General features: G+C 35.6%; 1 protein-coding gene across 6 annotated transcripts in view; it reads right to left on the reverse strand.

Moving 5' to 3' along the window:
- eya (eya transcriptional coactivator and phosphatase 2) overlaps positions 1-4,054 on the reverse strand; it is an 11,968-nt gene extending 7,914 nt beyond the window's left edge. The window contains exons 1-2 of one of the 6 annotated variants that reach the window (XM_018454866.1): positions 2,513-2,567; positions 1,883-2,145 (exon numbers count right to left, since the gene is read on the reverse strand). The gene's annotated coding sequence lies outside the window, so the exon portion shown is untranslated. Of the gene's footprint in view, positions 1-1,786; positions 2,583-3,981 lie in introns of those variants that run through there. The other 5 variants (XM_018454868.1, XM_018454867.1, XM_018454864.1 and 2 more) reach the window with 5 other exon arrangements.
- Positions 4,055-5,520: the final 1,466 nt, after the last annotated feature.

A 5,520-nucleotide genomic window follows, 5' to 3' on the forward strand; every position in this document is an offset into this window, starting at 1 on the left:
TATCCGCAGGTCTCTCCTCTCGTCCATCTAATGGCTCGGTTTACATTGTCGACCGTTGGAGAGAAAGAGAAAGAGAGAAAAAGGGGGGAGAAAGAGAGAGAGAGAGAGAGAGAGAGAGAGAGAGAGAGAGAGAGAGAGAGAGAGAGAGAGAGAGAAGGAAAAGCCTAAGGATGGCTACACATCGAGACAAAAGCTTTTTGTCCGAATATACCTACCTGGATCAAAGAATATATCAAATAAGAAGTCTTTAGAGAGAAAATAATGTTTTTAATTATCTCCTTTTTATAGCTAAATTTTTTATTTCTCGAGAAAATTTACTATTATGAGTTTTGATACTTATATTTTGTGAAACTTTGTTAACCTATTTAAAAAAATATCTTTTTTCTGAAATTTTTTTTACAATAGCTGAATTAGTATCATAATAATACTATTGTTCACATAGAATATTAATTATTAAATGTCACATAATATCTAAGATTTTTTCGATTAAAATCTTGTTGACCTAACGAATATAAATAAGCTTTATTAACATAATTTTTTAAAATTTCAACATGAGTGTTTAAACTGTAAATGAATACCAAGATATTAATTAACATACTCTACAGCGCTGAGAACAATTTAAGATGTTATAAATTATGATTTCTTGAAATCATATTTTACTTTTATGTTAAACTTTGTAGTCTTTCACTGTAAAGTCACTCACAAAAAAAGTAAATAGAACTTCATCACTTCTATGCACGTTGTTTATTTCAGCGCATCGTTTGTAGTTCGGTGAATTGTTGCGAATGTAGTTCGATAAAACTATTATTAACCTACGCGACAAGTTTTTTGGAGAGACCGTATTGTCTAATACTACGCAATGGCCAATTAAAATACATTACTGCTCTAACGAGCAGAATGAGATGCATAAGTTACGCATGCTCAATTGATAATGACGTTTCATGCGTGTGTGCGAACATCCGCGAGCAACAATTCTCGGCTCTTTCTTCCTCTTTTTTTCTCGTCTATTTAGCAATTTTAGGAAAAACGTGCGTGTTTAGAATATTCGTGTGTTCTTATCGGGATAATTTAAATTTCTGACATAATTAACACGTGTGAAATGGATAATTATCTTTTCTTAAAGAATGTTCCTCCCCGAAAATAGATAATTAAAATGTTAATGATAAGTAAATGAAAAGTGAGATGTTAATGAATCTCTGTGCGTGAAAGAGAAAAAGCACATTAATGAATTCTAAAATATTATAGATTTTATAATAAATATAATTAATCTTTTAAAGTTAATATAACGCGCAATATAATGCAGTAATTTTAATAACCTTCAAATACACCAAATCACAAAAGATGACATGTTAAAAGTTTATTTAAATAAATAAACTTTGCTTGCGTAGGAATAGATAATGAGTTTTATAAGGTTGATTTTTTTTAACAATTGATAATACCAGCTAAAATTTGTAAAAGATACAAATATACTAACACTATATTTTCAATTTATTCTGACCATATCTGTACGATTTTTTTTATGTGTATCGACAAAACATAAATTATGTATTCTCCAACTTGTATACTTTTCTTCTATATAATTTTCTTTCAAATTTCTCTTTCATACTTTTTATCGAATTTTTAGAAGATTTTTACGTATTTCTATCTTTGGCACTAGACTTTATTAATGTTTAAAAAGGTTCATTCCCGCGTTGTCATAAAAACTTAAAAACAAGATCTACTACTCGTCAGGACATACGATACGATCTGACATAACGACAAATCCTGATTCGATATTAATACGCACATTAATTATCTGAAGGGATATTCCGCCAAAAGCATTGAAAAAAAATGAAATCCTCGCGATAAATCTAATCAAGCAACATCGATCTCAGAACCTTACGTTCCGTCGTTGGCTCCAGACTCGAAACGGAGTGCTCCGACGAACGTGCTCAAGGATGCCGTCGACGATTTCCTCTTGACAACAGCATCGTTATCCCGGGGATACGTAACGCGCGCGTGTCTACTACGTGCGTATGCGCGTAAACACGTCGTATCGGAATCCGCGCATTTAATCGTTATTTTTTTTTCTTTTCGCCCGAATTCACTTTCCTCGCATCTTCCAGGACCACGGAAACATCGTGCTGTGCGTGTTCAACCACCACCCTGCGTTACGCGTGCGTTACGTTTAGCGCACCGCCCGGCACACAACACACATATATATATATATATACACACGAGAGACACCGTCGGCGATACGTCGTCGAAACGATGAGATCCACGTCGCTTCGGTCGAGACTGCCGAGAGCCTCGTCCGAGTCGCGGGACGGATCTTTCGCAGGATCACCGCTCCGCCCGTTCGCGCAAGGGATGCAGAGTCAGATGTCCTGCACCCGGACAGGATCACCGCCGCGCTCGCGAGATTGCGAGGGAGACACGCTCGCGCGCCTTTAATTTTCCCGGCACGACCCTTTTTTTTTTCTACTGGGAAACGCTTTCCCGTCGAAGATCACTCACGATAGACTCGCTATACCATCGTTTCCCGGCGCGTTGCATAGAGATGTATCGGCGGGTCCTCGCCGTGTGTGTGCGATACGTTGCAGGCGGCCTGTGCCGAGCGGTTCTGAGCATGCGAAATGTCGCCTGCCACCCCCGCCCGATGGTCACGTGGTCGCCCGTTCGCCCGTTCGTTCGGCTCCTCTTCGTCGCACCTTTCTACCATCCTTCTTTCTTTCTCTCATTCTTGCCCTCCTCGTCTCGTCCAATCTCTCTTTGTTCCACGCTCTTGCGATGTTCCGTCGTCCTTTAACCTCTACTATCCTTTCTCTATTATCCTTATCATTCTCTCTTCGCGCTTTCTTCTTTCATTTTCAAAACGTTTATACATATTGCTGTATCCATAAACTATGCGTATATCAATAAAATAATTCCTTCTTTACGATGAGAAGTTATATTTCCTTCTCTTAATTATCAATCATTTTGTTTTGCGTTTCCCTTTCTTCTTTATTATTTATCTGTTATTTATTTCTAAAAATTATTTGTACGCAATAATAAATGCATATTTATTTGTTTAAGATCGCAATAAATTGCTTCTCTCTCGCGCATTCCCTTTTTCCTTCTTTGTCGCATTCGTTCTTCATCTCGTTCTCACCAGCGCGGTGGGCGCATACAGGTCGCTCGTTAATTAGAGCGAGAGAATCTAACGAGTCGCGCGTGTGATGGGTGATGGCGCGAGAGATAAGGAAAGAGAATGAGACGACGACGACGATGCGCGAGAAGGATAGACACAAAAATTAGGGGTGAGAGAGAGAGAGAGAGAGAAAGAAATTCTAATTGTGATCGAGTTAAGATTGTGAGCGGAGAAAGAGAGGTATCTACCCCCTATATTCGAATAATCGTCACCTCTTGTCACCGTCCATTTGTATCTACAAATCGTTCGGCAATAAATGCTCCTCCCTGGCGGGGCTTTGGAACAAGTTTTCAGAGAAGGCACCGATTAAAAGAATCTATGGGCGATCTTGATAAGAGTCGTAGGACGCATGTTTTAGGATCCCATGAATTAGTGAAAAGAAGGGAAAAGAATAAAAAAAGAGCATCGCTCGAGTTTTCATATTTTAATCCCTGCAATATACCGTTTATATGTAAAGTATCGGTGCATTAAAGCTTCAATTTAATTTTGTGCGTTTTTATTCCCTTTGTGATATTAAACTATCGATATATACAGATCTTATTCTGTTCGCAAATAATTAGGATTAATTAAAAAGGCGTGAATATAATATACGGTCTAATGATACTTTTTTAACTTTATAATTCTTGTGTGAGATAATTTTTGAATTAAAAATTATATGATATAATAAGACTCAATAAATTTGAAACGATTTCATTTAGCCAGCTTTGACTCGTAGCCTATTAAATGAAATTGTTTTTAATTTTCGAATTAATAATTGACCTATTGTTTTATATCTGAGGGAGAAAGAAAGAAAGAAAAAGTTGCGATCCCACCTTTTTTTACGAGGAGACAGAGAATTCTTGACGGGAGGTCCACCTCCACGGTCCACGCCACCGACAGTACGTCATACTACAGTGAGTTCCTGGAAGGCGAGAATGTCCCTGCGTCCTTTTTTCTCGCTTTATCGATTACGGCGCGATAAAGGCGTCGCGAGATGTCTGTGCTTCCTCTGTCACTGCGTGACAAAACAAATTAGGACCTTCGCCATGAGTGAAATTATAGAAAGCGAAGAACGGTCATTCGCGAATATTATTAGAATATAGTTTTCCGCAACTCTTAAAATTAAGAAACTCGTGCGTCAGATGGATTGAAAAAAGAACTGACAGAAACTAATCTTCAATAATAAATTAGTTTAAAATTATTTAAAATTCTCTTTTTTTTCTATTGTTAATATTACATATATAATATATATTTTTTATTTTTATTCAATACGTATTAAAGAAAAATTTATTATTCTCTATATTGAAAGAGTTAAGAATTAAAAGAGATAAGTAAAGTCTAAGAGAGAATTTTTTAATCAATATTTTTTAAAGACTAAAAACTTGAAGTTTTTTGTAGTTTATGTATTTTTATTAATTTTTTAATTATTTGTTTCATACTAGACGCTATATCTTTTCGGAATAAACTTCGCTGTAGACTTTTAAACTTGAAACCTCTTTGCGGCTAATGTAACAGCGAGGGTGAGTCTGCATTTTTCAAGAACGATGACGAAAATGAGGAACAACTTGGACGGCAATATAATTTTCTACATCCTGTACCAACATCCATTGTGCGTTTTCCACCAGCTTGATGGACTCTCAAATTTCGTTAAAAGTCTCGCTAACGTTACCATAAAAGCATCTCAAGAAACCTGCCCGTTTAAGCGCTTCACTCACGAACGTTTTGTAATTGTTTCAAAGTATCATTTCAGCTTCTGTATATATTCATAATATTTCGTGTGTATTCACAAATATATTTTATATATTTACTTGATATATTTTATTGTTAGAATATGCATATATCATAAATTTATCTCATTTAACACCATCCTTTTTATTAACTATTTTATTATAAATTCCGGGAAAATTATACCCTGCTAACATTATCCTCGATAATAAATTCATGTTCGTGAAATAATAACGAGCATTCGCGAGATGCATAGCGATCAACATCTTGATCAGAGCTTTGTGAATGACAAAGGAGAATAATACTTTTACATAATAGCTGGTAAACGTGAGGGTAAAGTAAATATATCTAATTTAGTCTCTAGTTTTTATATTTTCACAGAACGTCATACACACAAGAATCTCTTCGTGTTTATAAGAAGCCATCTCGTTTATCTCTTTATTAAATACTTTGCTAGATTTACCGCAATTTATATCGTTATGCATGTATTCACATTTCTTTCACGTAAGAGTATGATATCCTATAAACAAACTAGAAGATTTTATTAATCCAAGTTAGAAAATTATATTCAATATAATTTTTACGCGTAACGTTTTACATTTGGCTACGTACGTAAAAGACAAACATTTAGCTCAAATTAACTAAAA

The sequence above is a fragment of the Mycetomoellerius zeteki genome, unplaced genomic scaffold (genome assembly GCF_001594055.1).
Source record: "Mycetomoellerius zeteki isolate Tzet28-1 unplaced genomic scaffold, Tzet1.0 scaffold46, whole genome shotgun sequence".
In the NCBI taxonomy this organism is placed as follows: Eukaryota; Metazoa; Arthropoda; class Insecta; order Hymenoptera; family Formicidae; genus Mycetomoellerius; species Mycetomoellerius zeteki.